The sequence below is a fragment of the Pseudophryne corroboree genome, chromosome 2 (genome assembly GCF_028390025.1).
Source record: "Pseudophryne corroboree isolate aPseCor3 chromosome 2, aPseCor3.hap2, whole genome shotgun sequence".
Taxonomy (NCBI): domain Eukaryota; kingdom Metazoa; phylum Chordata; class Amphibia; order Anura; family Myobatrachidae; genus Pseudophryne; species Pseudophryne corroboree.
In genome coordinates, this window is record NC_086445.1 from 183,395,577 (window position 1) to 183,407,815 (window position 12,239).

Consider the following 12,239-nt stretch of genomic DNA (forward strand, 5'->3'; position numbering starts at 1 on the left):
GTCCCGATAGGGATACCTCCATAGCGCATCTGTGGGATTCCTTATATTTGCAGGTGCCCCTCGAAAATTATAAATAAGCACCAGAGAAGGAGGTGTTACATTGTCACCACCACTACATGGTACTATAGTCCAGATGTACATATTATTCTAGCAAGTCTTTTTTTTCTCTTTTCTTTGTTTTTACTATCAATTTACCATCATAACAAACACTTTCCATTATAACATAAGACATAAAAAAAAATCAGCATCCTGTCAGAAAAAGGAAAGCAGAGGAAATTGTGCAAGGAATTAGTTCTATAATATACCTCCACTTCTACATACCTCCCAACTGTCTCGATTTTTGTGGGACATTGCCATTTTTTGGAAAGTGTTCTGCTGTCCCACCCGCAGGCCGCAGTGTCCAGTTGGTGGGCAGTTGGGAGGCTCCTGTCACTCACTGGTCTTCTGGAGAGTAGCGGTGAATAGACGCACAGCATCTATTCATGGAGACAAAAGGGACTGGGGATATGCCAGCAGCTCACAGAGGCTGGGCATGCCCCCACAGTAACGGGAAACAGGGGCATGGCTCGTGGTATTACTGCAGAGGCATAGTGTAGAGACCTGACACCTGGAGCAGGGTCATGTCACGGCGCCCCTACCCACCACCACCACCACCACCACCACACATACATACATACATACATACATACATACATACATATATATATAGATTCACACACATTTAGGCATACACATACATAAGCACATACATATACACAGATATACTGTATGCACAAATACATACACACAAATATACACACAGACTGTATATACACATATACACACAGATATACATAAACACACACATGCATAACCTCCAACATTTTACACATAAAAACAGGTACAACTAAGGAAAGGGGGCATGGCTATGGGTAAGTGGGCGTGGTCATGCCCCCTTTCCTGTACTTTCAATGGAAATTTGAACAGTCAAAAATCGGTACAAAGCCCTTTTGGCAGGAGCAGTCCATAAAAAAAGATACTGTACCTGCCAAAAAGGTACAGTTGGAGGGTATGCACATATACACAGACATACATAAACACACACACACATATGCACACAGATATACACATGCATACACACACAGATATACATAAACACACATATACACAGACATACATATACACACAGATATGCACAGATATATGCACATATACATACACAAATAAACACACAGATATACACAGACATACACATATACACACAGACATACATAAACACACACACATACACAGACATATACACACAGACATACATAAACACACACATATACTCACACATGCTGTATACAAAGATATATACACACATATATGCACAGACATATACATGTATACACATAAACACACACATATGCAAACAGACATACAGTACACACACACACACACACACACACACACACACACACACACACACACAGTATACACAGACATAAATACATACACACAGTATACACAAACAAACACATACACACAGTATACACATTAATTCTCACCAAGAGGGCAGCAGCAGAGCAGCTCCTCATTCTAAACTGGAGGGGCTGAGCTTCTATGTGATTGACCTCTGTGGGTAGAAGGAAAGGCCTGAGGAAAGGGAAGGGGTGGCCAGTGGCCACCACACTGCCTGCATGTTTCATATCATTAAATGCAGATATCTGACAGCCAGGAAGGTTCTTCTGACAAGCCGCCAAACCTCCCCTCTTCCCTTACAACACACCACACTACACTGCTCTGGACTCTCTGCACTGCAATCAGTGACATGGAACATGCAGGCAGTATGGTGGCCACCCCATCCCTCTCTTCCAGTCATCTCCTCCTACCCCGAGATCCCGGCTCTCAGCTCTGTTACAGAGAGCCGGCGCCTTCTGTCCCCAGTGGCGCCTGGAGCTCAAGCTCTACTCGTTCCACCCTCACTACGCCCCTGCATTACTGTGAAGCCACACACCCTTTTGATGAGACAACGCCCCTTTTTCAGGCAGGCAGGAGTCCCACATCGTTCTTAGTGAAAGTTGGGAGGTATGCTTCTATCACCTACTTCCTTCCTGCACATAGTCTCACAATATTCTCCATGTGATTCCAGCTATTCTTCTGTCATACAATATTTTGCTTGCCCACCTAACAACAATGGTACTCATGGCAGGCTCCAGGCTGTGGTCATTAGCCTCTAAAGCTTCTAAAATATTCAAGGGATGAAACCAGGGCGTTTCAACAGAGGAGGGTGCCCATGTACACCTCCGCAGTCTACTGCGCAAGTGCAGGTCTACGGAAACATGGCGCCGGCCCCGCCATGTTCCCGAGCCCAATTCGACTATTGTGCATACACAGCGGCTTTTTTTATTGCGATTTTCATCACAAATGCAGTGCCCGATGCTGGACTCTGGAAAGGTAAGTTTTAAAATAATGGTGCAGTGTGGGCCCCCTCTGGACACAGGGGCCCACGTGCATTGCACCCATTGCACCCATTATAGCAGGGGTGGGGAACCTTTTTTCTACCGAGAGCCATTTGGATATTTATAAAATCCTTCGGGGGCCATACAAAAATTCTCAACTTAAAAAATTACCCTGCCCACCAGTAGGTCTGCCCCTTAGAGGTACTGTGTGTGTGCGCCTCCGGCACGCACGCGCCAAAAAAATGGGTGTGGCCAGTTAAATGGGACGTGATACACATATGCCCCCAATAGTGCGGTGCCAGATCCACAATTGCCCCCACAGTGCCAGGTATACAAATGCCCCCACAGTGCCAGGTATACAGATGCCCCCACAGTGCCAGGTATACAAATGCCCCTCACAGTGCCAGGTATACAGATGTCCCCACAGTGCCAGGTATACAAATGCCCCCACAGTGCCAGGTATACAGATGCCCCCACAGTGCCAGGTATACAAATGCCCCTCACAGTGCCAGGTATACAGATGCCCCCACAGTGCCAGGTATACAGATGCCCCCCACAGTGCCAGGTATACAGATGCCCCCACAGTGCTAGGTATACAAATGCCCCTTACAGTGCCAGGTATACAGATGTCCCCACAGTGCCAGGTATACAGATGCCCCCACAGTGCCAGGTATACAAATGCCCCTCACAGTGCCAGGTAAACAGATGTCCCCACAGTGCCAGGTATACAGATGCCCCCACAGTGCCAGGTATACAGATGCGCCCCCCCCTCCCCTCCCCTCCGTGCTGCTTACCGTGCTGCTTTCGGCGGGACACGGAGGAGAGCGCGGATATGTTGGGCGGCGGCGTGTAGGACTTGAAACCAGCCGCCGGTTCGAGAGCCAATCAGAGCTCGCGGACCGGCAGCCGCGGTCCTGATTGGCTGTCGGTCCGCGAGCTCTAATTGGCTCACGAACCGGCGGCTGGTTTCAAGTCCTACACGCCGCCGCTCCCACCCGACAGCCGCGCTCTCCTCCCTGTTCTGACAGCTGAGACACGCTGCCGCCGGACTGAGCGGCAGCGTGTCTCACTGACACAAGCTGGTGGGCCGGACCAAACGGCTTTGCGGGCCTTATACGGCCCGCGGGCCGGAGGTTCCCCACCCCTGCATTATAGAAACACCAATGGATGAAACCAAAGAGTCTGTCTTTTATTTTCTGGAATGCAAAAGAGAAAATAATAGAATCGGATTGGTTGCTATGGACACCACCTCCACTTGTCTGTTTTAAAAGCTTAAATTGATTCCTAGCAGGGACTTGGCAAAAATGTTTTTTACATAATAATGTAAACTATAGATTATCTACTAAATTCCTAATTTTCCCTATTATGCCAATTGCAGAAGAGACCCACAACTAGCACTGAAGACAATTAGAAAGAAAAAACTCATGGACAATTGGTCAGCATGGAAAGTGTTAATGTTAGCCCCTTTGTCTCAATCCCAAAATAAATAAAATCACAAACAGTTTTCTTGTTTAAATGTGTTCATTTTTTTATTTTTGAGATTGTATGTAATGTTTTCCTACAGATGTGTTACCTTCCAGAGTAAAGAATTACAAGTTGGCAGATCTAGAATCTGGCATAGCATTTTATATGAGTAGAAAAATTACAAGAATAACTACCAACAACTTCAAATGAAAGCTTATTCAATTGAAATGTATGCAAAATGACCTCCAGAATTATGTTTCATTGCTCATTTATTTATTTGAGGTGTGACTCATAGGACTGGGGGCTCATTGATGCCAGGGGAACCATACATATTTAATAAAAAGAAAAAAACATTGAAATAATGATGAATTATAAAACAGAACAGATGGCACTATGCTCGAAGATCCCCCTCCCGATCACACTCTACTCTGCTGGCCACTGATAAAGTTTAATGGTCACCCTCTTACCAACCTTCACACATGCAAAGCATCAAACATGTAGAGTACTACTCCTTTTCCGAGTCAGTAGCCGTGATACTTCTGACTGTCTCGTGTGGTTTTCCTGGGGGCATATGTAGAGCTGTCCTGTGGTTAAATTCTGAGTGGATAGCTGGGAAATTATTCATTAGCTGGTGCTGGTGATACCAGTCCCTCACCTAAGTTCTAAAGCTGTTTTGAGGTAACCTAGAGGAAATGATTGCTTAACCTGTATTAAAATGCTTTAAACTTAACCTTAATAGAGATAGTTATTTTAGACATGGGATGGATGGTCCAGGATGGCCCAGGAAGCCCCATGTGTGTAAAAGTGGATCGCTCTGGTTAATGTGACTTGGGGCAGGATGTACTAAAGGGAAAATGTGATAAACCCCCCGTTTTCGGGGGTTTTATTGCATTTTCGTATGTACAAACACCCGACCGCCGCGTTTTCGCTGCACAGTATATAGCCACTATAGAAGCCTATGGGCTTCTCATCGCCGGCTGCCACAACCTGCCACCTCCGCCGCCCCATGCCGCAGACGCCAACCCCCTTACCCCCGGCATACCTTCCTCCAGGAAGCCTGGACCCGGAAGGTAATCTCCTAATCCCCCTAGCAACGCAGCCGGAGCTCCTTCCGGCTACAGAGGGGAGGAGGAGGTGCCGGGGACAGCCTGCTTCCTGGCAGGGGAGCAGGTGAGGAGCCCGAGGAGGTGACGGAGACCCCCCGCACACCACCTCACAGGTATCGTGGGGGCCCCCGTCACCACATTGCGATATTGATCACATATGTTAGTACATATGCGATCAACGTCGCTGCGATAGGCGGCGAGGGTGGCGATGTATGTTGATATATCCCGCCCTATGAATGATGAAAAATGTATGTGCACGTGTAGGGTATCCAATCCTAAATATCAAGCGTTGTGGTCCCCGTGGTATGACTGCCCTTATGGTGTCCCTCCCCATGAGGATCCAACAGACTGAGAGGGCTGATCTTTATTTAGCTTACTAGGTTTTATGTTCCGTCTTCCCGTTCTCCTTCTTCCTTTGCCTTCATCTTTGTGTGAAGGCCAATGCATTAGTCTCTACAGCCCTGCACAGTGTTCTTTTATATTATTTTATACTTATGTATGTTTTCAATCCCTTTTTTGTGAGCAGTGCCTGGCTCACTGGTCTATGTCTGTCATCAGTCTTCCATGATTCTATGCCTGGTAGATTCTGCTGAATACAATAGCTTGCGTTATTTACACATTATTATTTTTTTTGTAAAATGAGGATATTTTCCCCTAAACTCTTCCCCTATTCAATAAAAGAATTGTGAAGCTGTGAGCATGGCACTGAGCACAGTGTTAGCAGTGGATATACTCCAAATGTAGCACAGTCCTATATAAAACACTACACATGCCTATATAGCAAATAATATTTGTGGCATATCCTCTCAAAAACACCCATTTTCGGGGATATTCACAAATATTTAGGAGCCCCTGAATGTACGAGGGACGGACGGCAGCAGATATCTTCATAGCCAGAGCCGGCCCTAACCAATATGATGCCCTAGGCAAGATTTTGGCTGGTGCCCCCTAGCACCGCCGCTAGTTCTGCAGGAGATGCCTGGCATGAGTCAGCTGGCAGCTCTGCTAACGTCGGGCGCCTTTTGGTTATGAAAATGCATCTTATTTGCATCACTATGTGGCTAGGATGCACAAGCAGCTTCTGCTGATTAAAATGATATGCAGCATGCCCATATTCTGTGTGTGACTATGGCTGTATCTGCATACGAAATGCTACATTACAGTGATATCCAGGAATACACTCCAACGTAGCATTTCGTATGCAGATACAGCCGCAGTCACACACAGAATATAGGCATGCCACATATCATTTTAATCAGCAGAAGCTGCTGGTGCCCCTAAGCATACCAAATGCCTAGGAATTTGCCTAGTTTGCCTATGCCTAAGGCCGGCTCTGTTCATAGCCCTACATTAACGACAGTAGCTGCAGCCCCCGTAGGGGGGCTGCCAAATTTACAATGCTGAAAATGGCGTCAGCCAATGTAGCCTATTGGCTACGTTCTCCTGAACCCTCCACGGCAATGATCGCTGCATATGCGCGCTTAGTCACTTTAGCAATCTTTTCATGTCTTGTACATCGCAGGGACCCCTGCATGTGATTTTTAATACATCCAGGAGAATGTTAATTTCTTATTGCCGTGAATAGCGGCAATAACTAAATAAGATCTAAATCCTGATAAAAAGTGTAGCCAGTATGCACCACATCAATGTCCAGTTCTACCCTCCTCCAGTGCTTAAAGTGGTCCTAGAGAGGTGGTGGAACTCACCTACCTCCCCACGGTGCCCATGTAATAAAGGTATTGCGCGCGCCGTAGTCGCACGCGGCAAAGAGGGGGTGTGGTCTCAAAAAGAAAGGGGCGTGGTCACACAATAGTAATAATGCCCACAGTAGTAGCACCCAAGTGGAAATTTTGAAGTGGGAGTATGGAGAAGGGAAGGTTGTAATTATGTGCGCGGCAAAGGGGGGCGCGCGCTCCTGAAAAGGGGACGTCGCCACACAAAAGGGGGTGTGCCCTTCAGTGCATGAGCCGAAATTCACATTATAGCACACAGAATGAGCCGAAATTCACATTATAGCACACGGTATGAGACGAAATTCACATTATAGCATTATAGGTTTCCACATGCTAATAATAAAGATGAGTGGGTCCGGTTCTCTGAAGGTCTTCTGCCAGTGACCCCTGTACACCCAGGATTGAGACTCACAGAACCTATCAGCAGGTCTTCATGCCTATAAGAGCCACTTTTCCCATAAGGCTTGATGCGCCTACCGGTACTGGGATGTCCACCAGGACTTACGCCACTGGCGGTAGTATGAGCTCAACCCCTGAGTGACCTGAATCAATGCTAATGGGAGCGAGTACCGGAAATACACTACAGAGCAGAAGAGAATAGGGCTAACAGAAGACAAACAACGGCGATAAGGCTGGAATTGAGGTATGAAAGGAAAGGGAGTGACAAAACTGCGGGGCGAAAGAGACAGAGGAGATTATGGAAAAAACAACAACTGGGGAGCTGCATCCGGACTTGGAGGAGCAATAACTACTGGGAAATACTAGTGCACAAGTGTTTAACAGAAAAGTATTAACTAGAGCTTAGAGTAAAATACAAGGTACAGCTCGGCAGACAAAAGGTGCAGAACTACGGCTGGACACAGGAACACTGTCTGGGGATGGGTACTGATGAACAAGCTAGAGAAATCAACAGACTGGGACTCCTTGCGACAAGGGCTTCAGCTGTGACCAGAGGCTTTGACCAGCAAGGAGTGATTGACAGACAACACATATATAGGAGACAAGAGCCAATGAGAGTCACAGGACAGCCAGCCCTCCCTAATTACAAACTCTCTGCAGCTGTGCTGCTGCCCATCCATCAAGCTCCTGACTTTCACAAGAAACAGGCTGGAGTCAGGTAATGAAGCATTCCCAAACAGGTGTGCTGCTACACACAGTAGCCAACTTCCAGGTTGCTAGGAGACAACCAAAAACACAAACAGAAATGAGCCGCAGCAGCGACTCATAACAGTGAGAGCTGTGAGGGGAAAAGCTGTGTCACGTGGAAGATCTGTATGAGGTATAAGATGTGTGAGGGAAGAGCTGTATCAGGAGCAAGATCTGTGTGAGGGATAAGATGTGCACATAAATCAAGCCTAGCCATATTGCAGAGGTTTTTGATGGGCTGTATGATCCAGTTACACAGCTATATTGGCCAAGGGATGTAGAAAGAGAAAATATGTAAAGTTATGTGTGGACTTTGTAGACGATAATTGGGTAGGATAGCTTATGGAGGTAATGTGGGTGGTTCTGGAATATGGTAAGATGCCCAAAGAGGTGAATTCTCAGGATATACTTAAAGTCTTGGAGACTAGAGGAGAGTCTTCGGCATTGCACTGAGTGGGTTATGCACAAGAAAAGTACTGTAACCGTGACTGGGAGCACGTGTATGAGAGATGCAGATCTTGTGCAGAACGGAAGAATGAGCTGGGAGATATTGTTAGATAGTACGGGGTGGTACAGTGTACCGGTAAGAAATTCCCAGCAGGTACGCCGTGCCGCCAGGCCGTCCACCATACCTGCCTCCCACTGACTGCTATGTGAGCGTCCACCATACCTGCCTCCCACTGACTGCAGCGCCTCTCCTGCCCCTCAATTCTCTGGGATGGATTGTCCAGTCTCTGGCGGCTGCGGTGGCTGGGTGAATCTCATAAGGCACGAGTTTGCTAGGACCGGCAGCCGCGGCTCCTGACTGGCTGCCGGTGCGCGAGCTCTGATTGGTTAACGAACCGGTGCCTCCTTTGAGATACCTGCCGCCGGAGCTGCAGAGACCGACCAGACTTCACGAGCATTGAGGGGCAGGAGAGGCGCTGCGCTCTCCTCTCCTCACACAGCAGAAACAAGAGGCAGTGGTGGTGGTGGGGGGGAGCACTGTATATCTGGCACTGTGGGGGCATTAGTATATCTGGGGCACTGTGGGGGCATTTGTATATCTGGCACTGTGGGGGCATTTGTGTATCTGGCACTGTGGGGCAAAGTGTATCTGGCACTGTGGGGTAATGAATATCTGGCACTGTGGGGGCATTTATGTATCTGGCACTGTGGGGCAATGTATATCTGGCACTGTGGGGGCATTTGTGTGTCTGGCACTGTGGGGGCATTTGTATATCTGGCACTGTGGGGGCATTTGTGTATCTGGCACTGTGGGGCAATGTATATCTGGCACTGTGGGGGCATTTGTGTATCTGGCACTGTGTGGCAATGTATATCTGGCACTGTGGGGGCATTTGTGTATCTAGCACTGTGGGGGCATTTGTGCATCTGCCACTCTAGGGCAATGTGTATCTGATACTGGGGCATTTGTGTATCTGACACTGTGGGGCAATGTATATCTGGCATGTGGGAGCATTTGTGTATCTGGCACTTTGGGGCCATTTGTGTATCTGGCACTGTGGGGGCATTTGTATATCTGGATCTGTGGGGCAATGTATATCTGGCACTGTGGGTGCATTTGTGTATCTGGCACTGGGGGGGCATTTGTGTATCTGGCACTGTGAGGCAATATATATCTGACACTGTGGGGGCATTTGTGTATCTGGCACTGTGGGGGCATTTGTGTATCTGGCACTGTGGGGGCATTTGTATATCTGGCACTGTGGAGGCATTGTGCATCTGGCACTGTGGGGGCATTTGTGTATCTGGCACTGTGGAGCAATGTATATCTGACACTGTGGGGGCATTTGTGTATCTGGCACTGTGGGGCAATGTATATCTGGCACTGTTGGGGCATTTGTGTATCTGGCACTGTGGGGCAATGTATATCTGACACTGTGGGGGCATTTGTGTATCTGGCACTGTGGGGCAATGTATATATGGCACTGTGGGGGCATTTGTGTATCTAGCACTGTGGGGCAATGTATATCTGGCACTGTGGGGGCATTTGTGTATCTGGCACTGTGGGGGCATTTGTGAATCTGGCACTCTGGGGCAATGTGTATCTGACGTTGGGGCATTTGTGTATCTGACACTGTGGAGCAATGTGTATCTAGCACTGTGGGGGCAATTGTGTATCTGCCACTGTGTGTGTATCTGGCACTGTGGGGGCAATTGTGTATCTGACACTGTGGGGGCAATGTGTATCTGACACTGTGGGGCAATGTATATCTGGCACTGTGGGGGCATTGTGTATCTTACACTGTGGGGGCATTTGTGTATCTGACACTGTGGGGCAATGTATATCCGGCACTGTGGGGGCATTTGTGTATGTGGCACTGTGGGGCATTTGTGTATCTGGCACTGTGGGGGCATTTGTGTATCTGACACTGTGGGACAATGTATATCTGGCACTGTGCGGGCATTTGTGTATCTGGCACTGTGGGGCCATTTGTGTATCTGGCACTGTGGGGGCAGTGTGTATCTGGCACTCTGGGGCAATGTGTATCTGGCACTCTGGGGCAATGTATATCTGGCACTGTTGGGGTCATATGTGCATATGGCCCCCCCATATGTGTATCACGCCCCCATTTTAATTGACCACGCACATTTTTTTTGCAGCGCACACACAGTACCTATAAAACATTTTTTCTACTTGCACCATCCAGAGAGGGCGGCTCGGGGTGCGTTCCACTATCTCTCTAGGAACACATTAAGCACTCCCTGTTGTGTTCAGATCTAGTACATCTGATGATTCTCTTCATCTGCTCCTTTGGTACTGCTTCTTGTTACTTTCTGGTTTTGACTTTGGCTATTCTCCTGACCTGATTCTGCCTGCCCCCTGGTACCATGATGCCCACCTGGTTCTGACCCATTTCTATAACCTACTCTCCACTACACCTCCCAGTGACCAGTCTCACTGTCTGCCTTTGTACACACCAGCTGGTACAATCAGAGGGCCGCGACCTGTGTATCCAACCACAGCAAAGCCAAAAAGCTCTTGCGATGGTCCCTGGTAAAGGCCACCAACATGATTAGCACCTCTATTCTGGGTCTACGTCAATCTCAATTGTACATTTAGCGTCCACACCACCAGTGGGATGCACAGAAGCCTGCAAACTTTGGCGATCAGTTTGCAGGCTTTTGTGTATTGGCCAATTCACTAACTAAACCCCCATCATTTATTTACTGATGTATTGAGGATAAGTGAGCTTGCTATGGTGAGTGCTGGGTTTTCTGTTTGTGTGTGTGTGTGTGTGTGTGTGTGTGTGTGTGTGTGTATATATATATATATATATATATATATATATATATACACTGCTCAAAAAAATAAAGGGAACACTAAAATAACACATCCTAGATCTGAATGAATGAAATATTCTTATTAAATACTTTGTTCTTTACATAGTTGAATGTGCTGACAACAAAATCACACAAAAATTATCAATGGAAATCAAATTTATTAACCCATGGAGGTCTGGATTTGGAGTCACACTCAAAATTAAAGTGGAAAAACACACTACAGGCTGATCCAACTTTGATGTAATGTCCTTAAAACAAGTCAAAATGAGGCTCAGTAGTGTGTGTGGCCTCCACGTGCCTGTATGACCTCCCTACAATGCCTGGGCATGCTCCTGATGAGGTGGCGGATGGTCTCCTGAGGGATCTTCTCCCAGACCTGGACTAAAGCATCCGCCAACTCCTGGACAGTCTGTGGTGCAATGTGGCGTTGGTGGATGGAGCGAGACATGATGTCCCAGATGTGATCAATTGGATTCAGGTCTGGGGAACGGGCGGGCCAGTCCATAGCATCAATGCCTTCGTCTTGCAGGAACTACTGATACACTCCAGCCACATGAGGTCTAGCATTGTCTTGCATTAGGAGGAACCCAGGGCCAACCGCACCAGAATATGGTCTCACAAGGGGTCTGAGGATCTCATCTCGGTACCTAATGGCAGTCAGGCTACCTCTGGCGAGCACATGGAGGACTGTGAGGCCCCCCAAAGAAATGCCACCCCACACCATTACTGACCCACTGCCAAACCGGTCATGCTGGAGGATGTTGCAGGCAGCAAAACGTTCTCCTTGGCATTTCCAGGCTCTGTCACGTCTGTCACATGTGCTCAGTGAGAACCTGCTTTCATCTGTGAAGAGCACAGGGCGCCAGTGGCGAATTTGTCAACTTTGGTGTTCTCTGGCAAATGGCAAACGTCCTGCACGGTGTTGGGCTGTAAGCACAACCCCCAACTGTGGACGTCGGGCCCTCATACCACCCTCATGGAGTCTGTTTCTGATCGTTTGAGTAGACATATGCACATTTGTGGCTTGCTGGAGGTCATTTTGCAGGGCTCTGGCAGTGCTTCTCCTGTTCCTCCTTGCA

The 12,239-nt window shown here is 47.8% G+C and overlaps 1 long non-coding RNA gene across 1 annotated transcript in view; it reads right to left on the bottom strand.

The window, feature by feature from the left end:
• Window positions 1-4,247: 4,247 nt before the first annotated feature.
• The window catches only part of LOC135050619 (uncharacterized), a 117,402-nt gene continuing 109,410 nt past the window's right edge, over window positions 4,248-12,239 (bottom strand). Inside the window, exons 3-4 of the long non-coding RNA XR_010241699.1 lie at window positions 5,371-5,579; window positions 4,248-4,570 (exon numbers count right to left, since the gene is read on the bottom strand). This is a non-coding gene — a long non-coding RNA (uncharacterized LOC135050619). The remainder of the gene's footprint in view (window positions 4,571-5,370; window positions 5,580-12,239) is intronic.